Genomic DNA, 21,079 nt, shown 5'->3' with positions numbered 1-21,079 from the left:
TAGTCTCCCTTATGGCTCTAATCTGATAGTAGTAGTGGGGTGGTAGATGTCTAGGCTCCCTTATGGCTCTAATCTGATAGTGGTAGTGGGGTGGAAAATGTCTAGTCTCCCTTATGGCTCTAATTTGATAGTGGTAGTGGGGTGGTAGATGTCTAGTCTCCCTTATGGTTCTAATCTGATAGTGGGTGGTAGATGTATATTCTCCCTTCTGGCTCTAATCTGATAGTGGTAGTGGAGTGGTAGATGTCTAGTCTCCCTTACGGCTCTAATTTGATAGTGGTGGTGGGGTGGTAGATGTCTAGACTCCCTTATGGCTCTAATCTGGAATTGGTATGGGGGTGGTAGATGTCTAGTCTCCCTTGTGGCTCTAATCTGATAGTGGTAGTGGTGTGGTAGATGTCTAGACTCCCTTATGGCTCTAATCTGATAGCGGGGTGGTAGATGTCTAGTCTCCCTTATGGCTCTAATCTGATAGTGGTAGTGGGGTGGTACATGTCTAGTCTCCCTAATGGCTCTAATTTGATAGTGGTAGTGGGGTGGTAGATGTTTAGTCTCCCTTATGGCTCTAATCTGATAGTGGTAATGGGGTGGTAGATGTCTAGTCTCCCTTATGGTTCTAATCTGATAGTGGGTGGTAGATGTCTAGTCTCCCTTATGGTTCTAATCTGATAGTGGTAGCGAGGTGGTAGATGTCTAGTCTCCCTTATGGCTCTAATCTGATAGTAGGGTGGTAGATGTCTAGTCTCCCTTATGGCTCTAATTTGATAGTAGTAATGGGGTGGTAGATGTCTAGTCTCCCTTATGGCTCTAATCTGATAGTGGTAATGGGGTGGTAGATGTCTAGTCTCCCTTATGGCTCTAATCTGATAGTGGGTTGGTAGATGTCTTGTCTCCTTTATGACTCTAATCTGATAGTGGTAATGGGGTGGTAGATGTCTAGTCTCCCTTATGGCTCTAATCTGATAGTGGTAGTCGGGTGGTAGATGTCTAGTCTCCCTTATGGCTCTAATCTGATAGTGGTAGTGTGGTGGTAGATGTCTAGTCTCCCTTGTGGCTCTAATCTGATAGTGGTAGTGGGGTGGTAGATGTCTAGTCTCCCTTATGGCTCTAATCTGATAGTGGTAGTGGGGTGGTAGATGTCTAGGATCCCTTATGGCTCTAATCTGATAGTGGTAGTTGGGTGGAAAAATGTCTAGTCTCCCTTATGGCTCTAATTTGATAGTGGTAGTGGGGTGGTAGATGTCTAGTCTCCCTTATGGTTCTAATCTGATAGTGGGTGGTAGATGTCTATTCTCCCTTATGGCTCTACTCTGATAGTGGTAGTGGGTTGGTAGATGTCTAGTCTCCCTTATGGCTCTAATTTGATATTGGTAGTGGGGTGGTAGATGTTTAGTCTTCCTTATGGTTCTAATCTGATAGTGGGTGGTAGATGTCTAGTCTCCCTTATGGTTCTAATCTGATAGTGGTAGCGAGGTGGTAGATGTCTAGTCTCCCTTATGGCTCTAATCTGATAGTAGGGTGGTAGATGTCTAGTCTCCCTTATGGCTCTAATCTGATAGTGGTAGTGGGGTGGTAGATGTCTAGTCTCCCTTATGGCTCTAATTTGATAGTGGTAGTGGGGTGGTAGATGTCTAGTCTCCCTTGTGGCTCTAATCTGATAGTGGTAGTGGGGTAGTAGATGTCTAGTCTCCATTATGGCTCTAATCTGAAACTGGTAGTGGGTTGGTAGATATCTAGTCTCCCTTATGGCTCTAATTTGATATTGGTAGTGGGGTGGTAGATGTCTAGTCTCCCTTATGGTTCTAATCTGATAGTGGGTGGTAGATGTCTATCTCCCTTATGGCTCTAATCTGATAGTGGTAGTGGAGTGGTAGATGTCTAGTCTCCCTTACGGCTCTAATTTGATAGTGGTGGTGGTGTGGTAGATGTCTAGACTCCCTTATGGCTCTAATCTGGAATTGGTAGTGGGGTGGTAGATGTCTTGTCTCCCTTATGGCTCTAATCTGATAGTGGTAGTGTGTTGGTAGATGTCTAGTCTCCCTTGTGGCTCTAATCTGATAGTGGTAGTGGTGTGGTAGATGTCTAGACTCCCTTATGGCTCTAATCTGATAGCGGGGTGGTAGATGTCTAGTCTCCCTTATGGCTCTAATCTGATAGTGGTAGTGGGGTGGTACATGTCTAGTGTCCCTAATGGCTCTAATTTGATATTGATAGTGGGGTGGTAGATGTTTAGTCTGCCTTATGGCTCTAACCTGATAGTGGTAATGGGGTGGTAGATGTCTATTCTCCCTTATGGTTCTAATCTGATAGTAGGGTGGTAGATGTCTAGTCTCCCTTATGGCTCTAATCTGATAGTGGTAGTGTGGTGGTAGATGTCTAGTCTCCCTTGTGGCTCTAATCTGATAGTGGTACTGGGGTGGTAGATGTCTAGTCTCCCTTATGGTTCTAATCTGATAGTGGTAGCGAGGTGGTAGATGTCTAGTCTCCCTTATGGCTCTAATCTGATTGTAGGGTGGTAGATGTCTAGTCTCCCTTATGGCTCTAATCTGATAGTGGTAGTGGGGTGGTAGATGTCTAGTCTCCCTTATGGCTCTAATTTGATAGTGGTAGTGGGGTGGTAGATGTCTAGTCTCCCTTGTGGCTCTAATCTGATAGTGGTAGTGGGGTGGTAGATGTCTAGTCTCCCTTATGGCTCTAATCTGATAGTGGAGTGGGTTGGTAGATGTCTAGTCTCCCTTATGTCTCTAATTTGATAGTGGTAGTGGGGTGGTAGATGTCTAGTCTCCCTTGTGGCTCTAATCTGATAGTGGGTTGGTAGATGTCTTGTCTCCTTTATGACTCTAATCTGATAGTGGTAATGCGGTGGTAGATGTCTAGTCTCCCTTATGGCTCTAATCTGATAGTGGTAGTGGGGTGGTAGATGTCTAGTCTCCCTTATGGCTCTAATTTGATAGTGGTAGTGGGGTGGTAGATGTCTAGTCTCCCTTTTGGCTCTAATCTGATAGTGGTAGTGGGGTGGAAAATGTCTAGTCTCCCTTATGGCTCTAATCTGATAGTAGTAGTGGGTTGGTAGATGTCTAGGCTCCCTTATGGCTCTAATCTGATAGTGGTAGTGGGGTGGTAGATGTCTAGTCTCCCTTATGGCTCTAATCTGATAGTGGTAGTGGGGTGGTAGATGTCTAGGATCCCTTATGGCTCTAATCTGATAGTGGTAGTGGGGTGGAAAAATATCTAGTCTCCCTTATGGCTCTATTTTGATAGTGGTAGTGGGGTGGTAGATGTCTAGTCTCCCTTATGGTTCTAATCTGATAGTGGGTGGTAGATGTATATTCTCCCTTCTGCCTCTAATCTGATAGTGGTAGTGGAGTGGTAGATGTCTAGTCTCCCTAATGGCTCTAATTTGATAGTGGTAGTGGGGTGGTAGATGTTTAGTCTCCCTTATGGCTCTAATCTGATAGTGGTAATGGGGTGGTAGATGTCTAGTCTCCCTTATGGTTCTAATCTGATAGTGGGTGGTAGATGTCTAGTCTCCCTTATGGTTCTAATCTGATAGTGGTAGCGAGGTGGTAGAAGTCTAGTCTCCCTTATGGCTCTAATCTGATAGTAGGGTGGTAGATGTCTAGTCTCCCTTATGGCTCTAATTTGATAGTAGTAATGGGGTGGTAGATGTCTAGTCTCCCTTATGGCTCTAATCTGATAGTGGTAATGGGGTGGTAGATGTCTAGTCTCCCTTATGCCTCTAATCTGATAGTGGGTTGGTAGATGTCTTGTCTCCTTTATGACTCTAATCTGATAGTGGTAATGGGATGGTAGATGTCTAGTCTCCCTTATGGCTCTAATCTGATAGTGGTAGTGGGGTGGTAGATGTCTAGTCTCCCTTATGGCTCTAATCTGATAGTGGTAGTGGGGTGGTAGATGTCAAGTCTCCCTTACGGCTCTAATTTGATAGTGGTAGTGGGTTGGTAGATGTCTAGTCTCCCTTATGGCTCTAATCTGATAGTGGTAGTCGGGTGGTAGATGTCTAGTCTCCCTTATGGCTCTAATCTGATAGTGGTAGTGTGGTGGTAGATGTCTAGTCTCCCTTGTGGCTCTAATCTGATAGTGGTAGTGGGGTGGTAGATGTCTAGTCTCCCTTATGGCTCTAATCTGATAGTGGTAGTGGGGTGGTAGATGTCTAGGATCCCTTATGGCTCTAATCTGATAGTGGTAGTGGGGTGGAAAAATGTCTAGTCTCCCTTATGGCTCTAATTTGATAGTGGTAGTGGGGTGGTAGATGTCTAGTCTCCCTTATGGTTCTAATCTGATAGTGGGTGGTAGATGTCTATTCTCCCTTATGGCTCTACTCTGATAGTGGTAGTGGGTTGGTAGATGTCTTGTCTCCCTTATGGCTCTAATTTGATATTGGTAGTGGGGTGGTAGATGTTTAGTCTCCCTTATGGTTCTAATCTGATAGTGGGTGGTAGATGTCTAGTCTCCCTTATGGTTCTAATCTGATAGTGGTAGCGAGGTGGTAGATGTCTAGTCTCCCTTATGGCTCTAATCTGATAGTAGGGTGGTAGATGTCTAGTCTCCCTTATGGCTCTAATCTGATAGTGGTAGTGGGGTGGTAGATGTCTAGTCTCCCTTATGGCTCTAATTTGATAGTGGTAGTGGGGTGGTAGATGTCTAGTCTCCCTTGTGGCTCTAATCTGATAGTGGTAGTGGGGTAGTAGATGTCTAGTCTCCATTATGGCTCTAATCTGATACTGGTAGTGGGTTGGTAGATATCTAGTCTCCCTTATGGCTCTAATTTGATATTGGTAGTGGGGTGGTAGATGTCTAGTCTCCCTTATGGTTCTAATCTGATAGTGGGTGGTAGATGTCTATCTCCCTTATGGCTCTAATCTGATAGTGGTAGTGGAGTGGTAGATGTCTAGTCTCCCTTACGGCTCTAATTTGATAGTGGTGGTGGTGTGGTAGATGTCTAGACTCCCTTATGGCTCTAATCTGGAATTGGTAGTGGGGTGGTAGATGTCTTGTCTCCCTTATGGCTCTAATCTGATAGTGGTAGTGTGGTGGTAGATGTCTAGTCTCCCTTGTGGCTCTAATCTGATAGTGGTAGTGGTGTGATAGATGTCTAGACTCCCTTATGGCTCTAATCTGATAGCGGGGTGGTAGATGTCTAGTCTCCCTTATGGCTCTAATCTGATAGTGGTAGTGGGGTGTTACATGTCTAGTCTCCCTAATGGCTCTAATTTGATATTGATAGTGGGGTGGTAGATGTTTAGTCTGCCTTATGGCTCTAACCTGATAGTGGTAATGGGGTGGTAGATGTCTAGTCTCCCTTATGGCTCTAATCTGATAGTGGTACTGGGGTGGTAGATGTCTAGTCTCCCTTATGGCTCTAATTTGATAGTGGTAGTGGGGTGGTAGATGTCTAGTCTCCCTTGTGGCTCTAACCTGATAGTGGTAGTGGGGTTGTAGATGTCTAGTCTCCATTATGGCTCTAATCTGATAGTGGTAGTGGGTTGGTAGATGTCTAGTCTCCCTTATGGCTCTAATTTGATAGTGGTAGTGGGGTGGTAGATGTCTAGTCTCCCTTATGGCTCTAATCTGATAGTGGTAGTCGGGTGGTAGATGTCTAGTCTCCCTTATGGCTCTAATTTGATAGTGGTAGTGGGGTGGTAGATGTCTAGTCTCCCTTGTGGCTCTAACCTGATAGTGGTAGTGGAGTTGTAGATGTCTAGTCTCCATTATGGCTCTAATCTGATAGTGGTAGTGGGTTGGTAGATGTCTAGTCTCCCTTATGGCTCTAATTTGATAGTGGTAGTGGGGTGGTAGATGTCTAGTCTCCCTTATGGCTCTAATCTGATAGTGGTAGTCGGGTGGTAGATGTCTAGTCTCCCTTATGGCTCTAATCTGATAGTGGTAGTGTGGTGGTAGATGTCTAGTCTCCCTTGTGGCTCTAATCTGATAGTGGTAGTGGGGTGGTAGATGTCTAGTCTCCCTTATGGTTCTAATCTGATAGTGGTAGCGAGGTGGTAGATGTCTAGTCTCCCTTATGGCTCTAATCTGATTGTAGGGTGGTAGATGTCTAGTCTCCCTTATGGCTCTAATCTGATAGTGGTAGTGGGGTGGTAGATGTCTAGTCTCCCTTATGGCTCTAATTTGATAGTGGTAGTGGGGTGGTAGATGTCTAGTCTCCCTTGTGGCTCTAATCTGATAGTGGTAGTGGGGTGGTAGATGTCTAGTCTCCCTTATGGCTCTAATCTGATAGTGGAGTGGGTTGGTAGATGTCTAGTCTCCCTTATGTCTCTAATTTGATAGTGGTAGTGGGGTGGTAGATGTCTAGTCTCCCTTATGGCTCTAATCTGATAGTGGGTTGGTAGATGTCTTGTCTCCTTTATGACTCTAATCTGATAGTGGTAATGCGGTGGTAGATGTCTAGTCTCCCTTATGGCTCTAATCTGATAGTGGTAGTGGGGTGGTAGATGTCTAGTCTCCCTTATGGCTCTAATCTGATAATGGTAGTGGGGTGGTAGATGTCTAGTCTCCCTTACGGCTCTAATTTGATAGTGGTAGTGGGGTGGCAGATGTCTAGTCTCCCTTATAGCTCTAATCTGATAGTGGTAGTCGGGTGGTAGATGTCTAGTCTCCCTTATGGCTCTAATCTGATAGTGGTAGTGGTGTGGTAGATGTCTAGACTCCCTTATGGCTCTAATCTGATAGCGGGGTGGTAGATGTCTAGTCTCCCTTATGGCTCTAATCTGATAGTGGTAGTGGGGTGGTACATGTCTAGTCTCCCTAATGGCTCTAATTTGATAGTGGTAGTGGGGTGGTAGATATTTAGTCTCCCTTATGGCTCTAATCTGATAGTGGTAATGGGGTGGTAGATGTCTAGTCTCCCTTATGGTTCTAATCTGATAGTGGGTGGTAGATGTCTAGTCTCCCTTATGGTTCTAATCTGATAGTGGTAGCGAGGTGGTAGATGTCTAGTCTCCCTTATGGCTCTAATTTGATAGTAGGGTGGTAGATGTCTAGTCTCCCTTATGGCTCTAATCTGATAGTAGGGTGGTAGATGTCTAGTCTCCCTTATGGCTCTAATCTGATAGTGGTAGTGGGGTGGTAGATGTCTAGTCTCCCTTATGGCTCTAATTTGATAGTGGTAGTGGGGTGGTAGATGTCTAGGCTCCCTTGTGGCTCTAATCTGATAGTGGTAGTGGGGTAGTAGATGTCTAGTCTCCATTATGGCTCTAATCTGATACTGGTAGTGGGTTGGTAGATGTCTAGTCTCCCTTATGGCTCTAATTTGATAGTGGTAGTGGGGTGGTAGATGTCTAGTCTCCCTTATGGCTCTAATCTGATAGTGGGTTGGTAGATGTCTTGTCTCCTTTATGACTCTAATCTGATAGTGGTAATGGGGTGGTAGATGTCTAGTCTCCCTTATGACTCTAATCTGATAGTGGTAGTGGGGTGGTAGATGTCTAGTCTCCCTTATGGCTATAATCTGATAGTGGTAGTGGGGTGGTAGATGTCTAGTCTCCCTTACGGCTCTAATTTGATAGTGGTAGTGGGGTGGTAGATGTCTAGTCTCCCTTATGGCTCTAATCTGATAGTGGTAGTGGGGTGGTAGATGTCTAGTCTCCCTTATGGCTCTAATCTGCTAGTGGTAGTGTGGTGGTAGATGTCTAGTCTCCCTTATGGTTCTAATCTGATAGTGGGTGGTAGATGTCTAGTCTCCCTTATGGCTCTAATCTGATAGTGGTAGCGAGGTGGTAGATGTCTAGTCTCCCTTATGGCTCTAATCTGATTGTAGGGTGGTAGATGTCTAGTCTCCCTTATGGCTCTAATCTGATAGTGGTAGTGGGGTGGTAGATGTCTAGTCTCGGTTATGGCTCTAATTTGATAGTGGTAGTGGGGTGGTAGTTGTCTAGTCTCCCTTGTGGCTCTAATCTGATAGTGGTAGTGGGGTGGTAGATGTCTAGTCTCCCTTATGGCTCTAATCTGATAGTGGAGTGGGTTGGTAGATGTCTAGTCTCCCTTATGTCTCTAATTTGATAGTGGTAGTGGGGTGGTAGATGTCTAGTCTCCCTTATGGCTCTAATCTGATAGTGGGTTGGTAGATGTCTTGTCTCCTTTATGACTCTAATCTGATAGTGGTAATGCGGTGGTAGATGTCTAGTCTCCCTTATGGCTCTAATCTGATAGTGGTAGTGGGGTGGTAGATGTCTAGTCTCCCTAATGGCTCTAATCTGATAGTGGTAGTGGGGTGGTAGATGTCTAGTCTCCCTTACGGCTCTAATTTGATAGTGGTAGTGGGGTGGCAGATGTCTAGTCTCCCTTATAGCTCTAATCTGATAGTGGTAGTCGGGTGGTAGATGTCTAGTCTCCCTTATGGCTCTAATCTGATAGTGGTAGTGGTGTGGTAGATGTCTATACTCCCTTATGACTCTAATCTGATAGCGGGGTGGTAGATGTTTAGTCTCCCTTATGGCTCTAATCTGATAGTGGTAATGGGGTGGTAGATGTCTAGTCTCCCTTATGGTTCTAATCTGATAGTGGGTGGTAGATTTCTAGCCTCCCTTATGGTTCTAATCTGATAGTGGTAGCGAGGTGGTAGATGTCTAGTCTCCCTTATGGCTCTAATTTGATAGTAGGGTGGTAGATGTCTAGTCTCCCTTATGGCTCTAATCTGATAGTAGGGTGGTAGATGTCTAGTCTCCCTTATGGCTCTAATCTGATAGTGGTAGTGGGGTGGTAGATGTCTAGTCTGCCTTATGGCTGTAATTTGATAGTGGTAGTGGGGTGGTAGATGTCTAGGCTCCCTTGTGGCTCTAATCTGATAGTGGTAGTGGGGTAGTAGATGTCTAGTCTCCATTATGGCTCTAATCTGATACTGGTAGTGGGTTGGTAGATGTCTAGTCTCCCTTATGGCTCTAATTTGATAGTGGTAGTGGGGTGGTAGATGTCTAGTCTCCCTTATGGCTCTAATCTGATAGTGGGGTGGTAGATGTCTTGTCTCCTTTATGACTCTAATCTGATAGTGGTAATGGGGTGGTAGATGTCTAGTCTCCCTTATGGCTCTAATCTGATAGTGGTAGTGGGGTGGTAGATGTCTAGTCTCCCTTCTGGCTATAATCTGATAGTGGTATTGGGGTGGTAGATGTCTAGTCTCCCTTACGGCTCTAATTTGATAGTGGTAGTGGGGTGGTAGATGTCTAGTCTCCCTTATGGCTCTAATCTGATAGTGGTAGTCGGGTGGTAGATGTCTAGTCTCCCTTATGGCTCTAATCTGATAGTGGTAGTTTGGTGGTAGATGTCTAGTCTCCCCTGTGGCTCTAATCTGATAGTGGTAGTGGGGTGGTAGATGTCTAGTCTCCCTTATGGCTCTAATCTGATAGTGGTAGTGGGGTGGTAGATGTCTAGGATCCCTTATGGCTCTAATCTGATAGTGGTAGTGGGGTGGAAAATGTCTAGTCTCCCTTATGGCTCTAATTTGATAGTGGTAGTGGGGTGGTAGATGTCTAGTCTCCCTTATGGTTCTAATCTGATAGTGGGTGGTAGATGTCTATTCTCCCTTATGGCTCTAATCTGATAGTGGTAGTGGAGTGGTAGATGTCTAGTCTCCCTTACGGCTCTAATTTGATAGTGGTGGTGGGGTGGTAGATGTCTAGCTCCCTTATGGCTCTAATCTGGAATTGCTAGTGGGGTGGTAGATGTCTAGTCTCCCTTGTGGCTCTAATCTGATAGTGGTAGTGGTGTGGTAGATGTCTAGACTCCCTTATGGCTCTAATCTGATTGCGGGGTGGTAGATGTCTAGTCTCCCTTATGGCTCTAATCTGATAGTGGTAGTGGGGTGGTACATGTCTAGTCTCCCTAATGGCTCTAATTTGATAGTGGTAGTGGGGTGGTAGATGTTTAGTCTCCCTTATGGCTCTAATCTGATAGTGGTAATGGGGTGGTAGATGTCTAGTCTCCCTTATGGTTCTAATCTGATAGTGGGTGGTAGATGTCTAGTCTCCCTTATGGTTCTAATCTGATAGTGGTAGCGAGCTGGTAGATGTCTAGTCTCCCTTATGGCTCTAATCTGATAGTAGGGTGGTAGATGTCTAGTCTCCCTTATGGCTCTAATCTGATAGTGGTAGTGGGGTGGTAGATGTCTAGTCTCCCTTATGGCTCTAATTTGATAGTGGTAGTGGGGTGGTAGATGTCTAGTCTCCCTTATGGCTCTAATCTGATAGTGGGGTGGTAGATGTCTTGTCTCCTTTATGACTCTAATCTGATAGTGGTAATGGGGTGGTAGATGTCTAGTCTCCCTTATGGCTCTAATCTGATAGTGGTAGTGGGGTGGTAGATGTCTAGTCTCCCTTGTGGCTATAATCTGATAGTGGTAGTGGGGTGGTAGATGTCTAGTCTCCCTTACGGCTCTAATTTGATAGTGGTAGTGGGGTGGTAGATGTCTAGTCTCCCTTATGGCTCTAATCTGATAGTGGTAGTCGGGTGGTAGATGTCTAGTCTCCCTTATGGCTCTAATCTGATAGTGGTAGTTTGGTGGTAGATGTCTAGTCTCCCCTGTGGCTCTAATCTGATAGTGGTAGTGGGGTGGTAGATGTCTAGTCTCCCTTATGGCTCTAATCTGATAGTGGTAGTGGGGTGGTAGATGTCTAGGATCCCTTATGGCTCTAATCTGATAGTGGTAGTGGGGTGGAAAATGTCTAGTCTCCCTTATGGCTCTAATTTGATAGTGGTAGTGGGGTGGTAGATGTCTAGTCTCCCTTATGGTTCTAATCTGATAGTGGGTGGTAGATGTCTATTCTCCCTTATGGCTCTAATCTGATAGTGGTAGTGGAGTGGTAGATGTCTAGTCTCCCTTACGGCTCTAATTTGATAGTGGTGGTGGGGTGGTAGATGTCTAGCTCCCTTATGGCTCTAATCTGGAATTGCTAGTGGGGTGGTAGATGTCTAGTCTCCCTTGTGGCTCTAATCTGATAGTGGTAGTGGTGTGGTAGATGTCTAGACTCCCTTATGGCTCTAATCTGATTGCGGGGTGGTAGATGTCTAGTCTCCCTTATGGCTCTAATCTGATAGTGGTAGTGGGGTGGTACATGTCTAGTCTCCCTAATGGCTCTAATTTGATAGTGGTAGTGGGGTGGTAGATGTTTAGTCTCCCTTATGGCTCTAATCTGATAGTGGTAATGGGGTGGTAGATGTCTAGTCTCCCTTATGGTTCTAATCTGATAGTGGGTGGTAGATGTCTAGTCTCCCTTATGGTTCTAATCTGATAGTGGTAGCGAGCTGGTAGATGTCTAGTCTCCCTTATGGCTCTAATCTGATAGTAGGGTGGTAGATGTCTAGTCTCCCTTATGGCTCTAATCTGATAGTGGTAGTGGGGTGGTAGATGTCTAGTCTCCCTTATGGCTCTAATTTGATAGTGGTAGTGGGGTGGTAGATGTCTAGTCTCCCTTGTGGCTCTAATCTGATAGTGGTAGTGGGGTAGTAGATGTCTAGTCTCCATTATGGCTCTAATCTGATACTGGTAGTGGGTTGGTAGATGTCTAGTCTCCCTTATGGCTCTAATTTGATAGTGGTAGTGGGGTGGTAGATGTCTAGTCTCCCTTATGGCTCTAATCTGATTGTGGGTTGGTAGATGTCTAGTCTCCTTTATGACTCTAATCTGATAGTGGTAATGGGGTGGTAGATGTCTAGTCTCCTTTATGGCTCTAATCTGATAGTGGTAGTGGGGTGGTAGATGTCTAGTCTCCCTTATAGCTCTAATCTGATAGTGGTAGTCGGGTGGTAGATGTCTAGTCTCCCTTATGGCTCTAATCTGATAGTGGAAGTGTTCTGGTAGATGTCTAGTCTCCATTATGGCTCTAATCTGATACTGGTAGTGGGTTGGTAGATGTCTAGTCTCCCTTATGGCTCTAATTTGATAGTGGTAGTGGGGTGGTAGATGTCTAGTCTCCCTTATGGCTCTAATCTGATAGTGGGTTGGTAGATGTCTTGTCTCCTTTATGACTCTAATCTGATAGTGGTAATGGGGTGGTAGATGTCTAGTCTCCCTTATGGCTCTAATCTGATAGTGGTAGTGAGGTGGTAGATGTCTAGTCTCCCTTATGGCTCTAATCTGATAGTGGTAGTGGGGTGGTAGATGTCTAGTCTCCCTTACGGCTCTAATTTGATAGTGGTAGTGGGGTGGCAGATGTCTAGTCTCCCTTATAGCTCTAATCTGATAGTGGTAGTCGGGTGGTAGATGTCTAGTCTCCCTTATGGCTCTAATCTGATAGTGGTAGTGTGGTGGTAGATGTCTAGTCTCCCTTGTGGCTCTATTCTGATAGTGGTAGTGGGGTGGTAGATGTCTAGTCTCCCTTATGGCTCTAATCTGATAGTGGTAGATGTCTAGGCTCCCTTATGGCTCTAATCTGATAGTGGTAGTGGGGTGGAAAATGTCTAGTCTCCCTTATGGCTCTAATTTGATAGTGGTAGTGGAGTGGTAGATGTCTAGTCTCCCTTACGGCTCTAATTTGATAGTGGTGGTGGGGTGGTACATGTCTAGACTCCCTTATGGCTCTAATCTGGAAATGGTAATGGGGTGGTAGATGTCTAGTCTCCCTTGTGGCTCTAATCTGATAGTGGTAGTGGTGTGGTAGATGTCTAGACTCCCTTATGGCTCTAATCTGATAGCGGGGTGGTAGATGTCTAGTCTCCCTTATGGCTCTAATCTGATAGTGGTAGTGGGGTGGTACATGTATAGTCTCCCGAATGGCTCTAATTTGATAGTGGTAGTGGGGTGGTAGATGTTTATTCTCCCTTATGGCTCTAATCTGATAGTGGTAATGGGGTGGTAGATGTCTAGTCTCCCTTATGGTTCTAATCTGATAGTGGGTGGTAGATGTCTAGTCTCCCTTATGGTTCTAATCTGACAGTGGTAGCGAGGTGGTAGATGTCTAGTCTCCCTTATGGCTCTAATCTGATAGTAGGGTGGTAGATGTCTAGTCTCCCTTATGGCTCTAATCTGATAGTGGTAGTGGGGTGGTAGATGTCTAGTCTCCCTTATGGCTCTAATCTGATAGTGGTAGTGGGTTGGTAGATGTCTAGGATCCCTTATGGCTGTAATCTGATAGTGGTAGTGGGGTGGAAAATGTCTAGTCTCCCTTATGGCTCTAATTTGATAGTGGTAGTGGGGTGGTAGATGTCTAGTCTCCCTTATGGTTCTAATCTGATAGTGGGTGGTAGATGTCTATTCTCCCTTATGGCTCTACTCTGATAGTGGTAGTGGGTTGGTAGATGTCTAGTCTACCTTATGGCTCTAATTTGATAGTGGTAGTGGGGTGGTAGATGTTTAGTCTCCCTTATGGTTCTAATCTGATAGTGGGTGGTAGATGTCTAGTCTCCCTTATGGTTCTAATCTGATAGTGGTAGCGAGGTGGTAGATGTCTAGTCTCCCTTATGGCTCTAATTTGATAGTAGGGTGGTAGATGTCTAGTCTCCCTTATGGCTCTAATCTGATAGTAGGGTGGTAGATGTCTAGTCTCCCTTATGGCTCTAATCTGATAGTGGTAGTGGGGTGGTAGATGTCTAGTCTGCCTTATGGCTGTAATTTGATAGTGGTAGTGGGGTGGTAGATGTCTAGTCTCCCTTGTGGCTCTAATCTGATAGTGGTAGTGGGGAAATAGATGTCTAGTCTCCATTATGGCTCTAATCTGATACTGGTAGTGGGTTGGTAGATGTCTAGTCTCCCTTATGGCTCTAATTTGATAGTGGTAATGGGGTGGTAGATGTCTAGTCTCCCTTATGGCTCTAATCTGATAGTGGTAGTGAGGTGGTAGATGTCTAGTCTCCCTTATGGCTATAATCTGATAGTGGTAGTGGGGTGGTAGATGTCTAGTCTCCCTTACGGCTCTAATTTGATAGTGGTAGTGGGGTGGTAGATGTCTAGTCTCCCTTATGGCTCTAATCTGATAGTGGTAGTCGGGTGGTAGATGTCTAGTCTCCCTTGTGGCTCTAATCTGATAGTGGTAGTGGGGTGGTAGATGTCTAGTCTCCCTTATGGCTCTAATCTGATAGTGGTAGTGGGGTGGTAGATGTCTAGGATCCCTTATGGCTCTAATCTGATAGTGGTAGTGGGGTGGAAAATGTCTAGTCTCCCTTATGGCTCTAATTTGATAGTGGTAGTGGGGTGGTAGATGTCTAGTCTCCCTTATGGTTCTAATCTGATAGTGGGTGGTAGATGTCTATTCTCCCTTATGGCTCTAATCTGATAGTGGTAGTGGAGTGGTAGATGTCTAGTCTCCCTTACGGCTCTAATTTGATAGTGGTGGTGGGGTGGTAGATGTCTAGCTCCCTTATGGCTCTAATCTGGAATTGCTAGTGGGGTGGTAGATGTCTAGTCTCCCTTTTGGCTCTAATCTGATAGTGGTAGTGGTGTGGTAGATGTCTAGACTCCCTTATGGCTCTAATCTGATTGCGGGGTGGTAGATGTCTAGTCTCCCTTATGGCTCTAATCTGATAGTGGTAGTGGGGTGGTACATGTCTAGTCTCCCTAATGGCTCTAATTTGATAGTGGTAGTGGGGTGGTAGATGTTTAGTCTCCCTTATGGCTCTAATCTGATAGTGGTAATGGGGTGGTAGATGTCTAGTCTCCCTTATGGTTCTAATCTGATAGTGGGTGGTAGATGTCTAGTCTCCCTTATGGTTCTAATCTGATAGTGGTAGCGAGCTGGTAGATGTCTAGACTCCCTTATGGCTCTAATCTGATAGTAGGGTGGTAGATGTCTAGTCTCCCTTATGGCTCTAATCTGATAGTGGTAGTGGGGTGGTAGATGTCTAGTCTCCCTTATGGCTCTAATTTGATAGTGGTAGTGGGGTGGTAGATGTCTAGTCTCCCTTGTGGCTCTAATCTGATAGTGGTAGTGGGGTAGTAGATGTCTAGTCTCCATTATGGCTCTAATCTGATACTGGTAGTGGGTTGGTAGATGTCTAGTCTCCCTTATGGCTCTAATTTGATAGTGGTAGTGGGGTGGTAGATGTCTAGTCTCCCTTATGGCTCTAATCTGATTGTGGGTTGGTAGATGTCTAGTCTCCTTTATGACTCTAATCTGATAGTGGTAATGGGGTGGTAGATGTCTAGTCTCCTTTATGGCTCTAATCTGATAGTGGTAGTGGGGTGGTAGATGTCTAGTCTCCCTTATAGCTCTAATCTGATAGTGGTAGTCGGGTGGTAGATGTCTAGTCTCCCTTATGGCTCTAATCTGATAGTGGTAGTGTGGTGGTAGATGTCTAGTCTCCATTATGGCTCTAATCTGATACTGGTAGTGGGTTGGTAGATGTCTAGTCTCCGTTATGGCTCTAATTTGATAGTGGTAGTGGGGTGGTAGATGTCTAGTCTCCCTTATGGCTCTAATCTGATAGTGGGTTGGTAGATGTCTTGTCTCCTTTATGACTCTAATCTGATAGTGGTAATGGGGTGGTAGATGTCTAGTCTCCCTTATGGCTCTAATCTGATAGTGGTAGTGGGGTGGTAGATGTCTAGTCTCCCTTATGGCTCTAATCTGATAGTGGTAGTGGGGTGGTAGATGTCTAGTCTCCCTTACGGCTCTAATTTGATAGTGGTAGTGGGGTGGCAGATGTCTAGTCTCCCTTATAGCTCTAATCTGATAGTGGTAGTCGGGTGGTAGATGTCTAGTCTCCCTTATGGCTCTAATCTGATAGTGGTAGTGTGGTGGTAGATGTCTAGTCTCCCTTGTGGCTCTATTCTGATAGTGGTAGTGGGGTGGTAGATGTCTAGTCTCCCTTATGGCTCTAATCTGATAGTGGTAGATGTCTAGGCTCCCTTATGGCTCTAATCTGATAGTGGTAGTGGGGTGGAAAATGTCTAGTCTCCCTTATGGCTCTAATTTGATAGTGGTAATGGGGTGGTAGATGTCTAGTCTCCCTTATGGTTCTAATCTGATAGTGGGTGGTAGATGTTTAGTCTCCCTTATGGCTCTAATCTGATAGTGGTAGTGGGGTGGTAGATGTCTAGTCTGCCTTATGGCTGTAATTTGATAGTGGTAGTGGGGTGGTAGATGTCTAGGCTCCCTTGTGGCTCTAATCTGATAGTGGTAGTGGGGTAGTAGATGTCTAGTCTCCATTATGGCTCTAATCTGATACTGGTAGTGGGTTGGTAGATGTCTAGTCTCCCTTATGGCTCTAATTTGATAGTGGTAGTGGGGTGGTAGATGTCTAGTCTCCCTTATGGCTCTAATCTGATAGTGGGGTGGTAGATGTCTTGTCTCCTTTATGACTCTAATCTGATAGTGGTAATGGGGTGGTAGATGTCTAGTCTCCCTTATGGCTCTAATCTGATAGTGGTAGTGGGGTGGTAGATGTCTAGTCTCCCTTATGGCTATAATCTGATAGTGGTAGTGGGGTGGTAGATGTCTAGTCTCCCTTACGGCTCTAATTTGATAGTGGTAGTGGGGTGGTAGATGTCTAGTCTCCCTTATGGCTCTAATCTGATAGTGGTAGTCGGGTGGTAGATGTCTAGTCTCCCTTATGGCTCTAATCTGATAGTGGTAGTTTGGTGGTAGATGTCTAGTCTCCCTTGTGGCTCTAATCTGATAGTGGTAGTGGGGTGGTAGATGTCTAGTCTCCCTTATGGCTCTAATCTGATAGTGGTAGTGGGGTGGTAGATGTCTAGGATCCCTTATGGCTCTAATCTGATAGTGGTAGTGGGGTGGAAAATGTCTAGTCTCCCTTATGGCTCTAATTTGATAGTGGTAGTGGGGTGGTAGATGTCTAGTCTCCCTTATGGTTCTAATCTGATAGTGGGTGGTAGATGTCTATTCTCCCTTATGGCTCTAATCTGATAGTGGTAGTGGAGTGGTAGATGTCTAGTCTCCCTTACGGCTCTAATTTGATAGTGGTGGTGGGGTGGTAGATGTCTAGCTCCCTTATGGCTCTAATCTGGAATTGCTAGTGGGGTGGTAGATGTCTAGTCTCCCTTGTGGCTCTAATCTGATAGTGGTAGTGGTGTGGTAGATGTCTAGACTCCCTTATGGCTCTAATCTGATTGCGGGGTGGTAGATGTCTAGTCTCCCTTATGGCTCTAATCTGATAGTGGTAGTGGGGTGGTACATGTCTAGTCTCCCTAATGGCTCTAATTTGATAGTGGTAGTGGGGTGGTAGATGTTTAGTCTCCCTTATGGCTCTAATCTGATAGTGGTAATGGGGTGGTAGATGTCTAGTCTCCCTTATGGTTCTAATCTGATAGTGGGTGGTAGATGTCTAGTCTCCCTTATGGTTCTAATCTGATAGTGGTAGCGAGCTGGTAGATGTCTAGTCTCCCTTATGGCTCTAATCTGATAGTAGGGTGGTAGATGTCTAGTCTCCCTTATGGCTCTAATCTGATAGTGGTAGTGGGGTGGTAGATGTCTAGTCTCCCTTATGGCTCTAATTTGATAGTGGTAGTGGGGTGGTAGATGTCTAGTCTCCCTTGTGGCTCTAATCTGATAGTGGTAGTGGGGTAGTAGATGTCTAGTCTCCATTATGGCTCTAATCTGATACTGGTAGTGGGTTGGTAGATGTCTAGTCTCCCTTATGGCTCTAATTTGATAGTGGTAGTGGGGTGGTAGATGTCTAGTCTCCCTTATGGCTCTAATCTGATTGTGGGTTGGTAGATGTCTAGTCTCCTTTATGACTCTAATCTGATAGTGGTAATGGGGTGGTAGATGTCTAGTCTCCTTTATGGCTCTAATCTGATAGTGGTAGTGGGGTGGTAGATGTCTAGTCTCCCTTATAGCTCTAATCTGATAGTGGTAGTCGGGTGGTAGATGTCTAGTCTCCCTTATGGCTCTAATCTGATAGTGGTAGTGTGGTGGTAGATGTCTAGTCTCCATTATGGCTCTAATCTGATACTGGTAGTGGGTTGGTAGATGTCTAGTCTCCCTTATGGCTCTAATTTGATAGTGGTAGTGGGGTGGTAGATGTCTAGTCTCCCTTATGGCTCTAATCTGATAGTGGGTTGGTAGATGTCTTGTCTCCTTTATGACTCTAATCTGATAGTGGTAATGGGGTGGTAGATGTCTAGTCTCCCTTATGGCTCTAATCTGATAGTGGTAGTGGGGTGGTAGATGTCTAGTCTCCCTTATGGCTCTAATCTGATAGTGGTAGTGGGGTGGTAGATGTCTAGTCTCCCTTACGGCTCTAATTTGATAGTGGTAGTGGGGTGGCAGATGTCTAGTCTCCCTTATAGCTCTAATCTGATAGTGGTAGTCGGGTGGTAGATGTCTAGTCTCCCTTATGGCTCTAATCTGATAGTGGTAGTGTGGTGGTAGATGTCTAGTCTCCCTTGTGGCTCTATTCTGATAGTGGTAGTGGGGTGGTAGATGTCTAGTCTCCCTTATGGCTCTAATCTGATAGTGGTAGATGTCTAGGCTCCCTTATGGCTCTAATCTGATAGTGGTAGTGGGGTGGAAAATGTCTAGTCTCCCTTATGGCTCTAATTTGATAGTGGTAGTGGGGTGGTAGATGTCTAGTCTCCCTTATGGTTCTAATCTGATAGTGGGTGGTAGATATCTATTCTCCCTTATGGCTCTAATCTGATAGTGGTAGTGGAGTGGTAGATGTCTAGTCTCCCTTACGGCTCTAATTTGATAGTGGTGGTGGGGTGGTACATGTCTAGACTCCCTTATGGCTCTAATCTGGAATTGGTAATGGGGTGGTAGATGTCTAGTCTCCCTTGTGGCTCTAATCTGATAGTGGTAGTGGTGTGGTAGATGTCTAGACTCCCTTATGGCTCTAATCTGATAGCGGGGTGGTAGATGTCTAGTCTCCCTTATGGCTCTAATCTGATAGTGGTAGTGGGGTGGTACATGTATAGTCTCCCGAATGGCTCTAATTTGATAGTGGTAGTGGGGTGGTAGATGTTTAGTCTCCCTTATGGCTCTAATCTGATAGTGGTAATGGGGTGGTAGATGTCTAGTCTCCCTTATGGTTCTAATCTGACAGTGGTAGCGAGGTGGTAGATGTCTAGTCTCCCTTATGGCTCTAATCTGATAGTAGGGTGGTAGATGTCTAGTCTCCCTTATGGCTCTAATCTGATAGTGGTAGTGGGGTGGTAGATGTCTAGTCTCCCTTATGGCTCTAATCTGATAGTGGTAGTGGGTTGGTAGATGTCTAGGATCCCTTATGGCTCTAATCTGATAGTGGTAGTGGGGTGGAAAATGTCTAGTCTCCCTTATGGTTCTAATTTGATAGTGGTAGTGGGGTGGTAGATGTCTAGTCTCCCTTATGGTTCTAATCTGATAGTGGGTGGTAGATGTCTATTCTCCCTTATGGCTCTACTCTGATAGTGGTAGTGGGTTGGTAGATGTCTAGTCTACCTTATGGCTCTAATTTGATAGTGGTAGTGGGGTGGTAGATGTTTAGTCTCCCTTATGGTTCTAATCTGATAGTGGGTGGTAGATGTCTAGTCTCTCTTATGGTTCTAATCTGATAGTGGTAGCGAGGTGGTAGATGTCTAGTCTCCCTTATGGCTCTAATCTGATAGTAGGGTGGTAGATGTCTAGTCTCCCTTATGGCTCTAATCTGATAGTGGTAGTGGGGTGGTAGATGTCTAGTCTCCCTTATGGCTCTAATTTGATAGTGGTAGTGGGGTGGTAGATGTCTAGTCTCCCTTGTGGCTCTAATCTGATAGTGGTAGTGGGGTAGTAGATGTCTAGTCTCCCTTATAGCTCTAATCTGATAGTGGTAGTCGGGTGGTAGATGTCTAGTCTCCCTTATGGCTCTAATCTGATAGTGGTAGTGTGGTGGTAGATGTCTAGTCTCCCTTGTGGCTCTATTCTGATAGTGGTAGTGGGGTGGTAGATGTCTAGTTTCCCTTATGGCTCTAATCTGATAGTGGTAGATGTCTAGGCTCCCTTATGGCTCTAATCTGATAGTGGTAGTGGGGTGGAAAATGTCTAGTCTCCCTTATGACTCTAATTTGATAGTGGTAGTGGGGTGGTAGATGTCTAGTCTCCCTTATGGTTCTAATCTGATAGTGGGTGGTAGATATCTATTCTCCCTTATGGCTCTAATCTGATAGTGGTAGTGGAGTGGTAGATGTCTAGTCTCCCTTACGGCTCTAATTTGATAGTGGTGGTGGGGTGGTACATGTCTAGACTCCCTTATGGCTCTAATCTGGAATTGGTAATGGGGTGGTAGATGTCTAGTCTCCCTTGTGGCTCTAATCTGATAGTGGTAGTGGTGTGGTAGATGTCTAGACTCCCTTATGGCTCTAATCTGATAGCGGGGTGGTAGATGTCTAGTCTCCCTTATGGCTCTAATCTGATAGTGGTAGTGGGGTGGTACATGTATAGTCTCCCGAATGGCTCTAATTTGATAGTGGTAGTGGGGTGGTAGATGTTTAGTCTCCCTTATGGCTCTAATCTGATAGTGGTAATGGGGTGGTAGATGTCTAGTCTCCCTTATGGTTCTAATCTGATAGTGGGTGGTAGATGTCTAGTCTCCCTTATGGTTCTAATCTGACAGTGGTAGCGAGGTGGTAGATGTCTAGTCTCCCTTATGGCTCTAATCTGATAGTAGGGTGGTAGATGTCTAGTCTCCCTTATGGCTCTAATCTGATAGTGGTAGTGGGGTGGTAGATGTCTAGTCTCCCTTATGGCTCTAATCTGATAGTGGTAGTGGGTTGGTAGATGTCTAGGATCCCTTATGGCTCTAATCTGATAGTGGTAGTGGGGTGGAAAATGTCTAGTCTCCCTTATGGCTCTAATTTGATAGTGGTAGTGGGGTGGTAGATGTCTAGTCTCCCTTATGGTTCTAATCTGATAGTGGGTGGTAGATGTCTATTCTCCCTTATGGCTCTACTCTGATAGTGGTAGTGGGTTGGTAGATGTCTAGTCTACCTTATGGCTCTAATTTGATAGTGGTAGTGGGGTGGTAGATGTTTAGTCTCCCTTATGGTTCTAATCTGATAGTGGGTGGTAGATGTCTAGTCTCTCTTATGGTTCTAATCTGATAGTGGTAGCGAGGTGGTAGATGTCTAGTCTCCCTTATGGCTCTAATCTGATAGTAGGGTGGTAGATGTCTAGTCTCCCTTATGGCTCTAATCTGATAG

The sequence above is a fragment of the Salvelinus fontinalis genome, chromosome 27 (assembly GCF_029448725.1).
Source record: "Salvelinus fontinalis isolate EN_2023a chromosome 27, ASM2944872v1, whole genome shotgun sequence".
Lineage (NCBI taxonomy): Eukaryota > Metazoa > Chordata > Actinopteri > Salmoniformes > Salmonidae > Salvelinus > Salvelinus fontinalis.
This window is presented reverse-complemented; position numbering follows the sequence as displayed.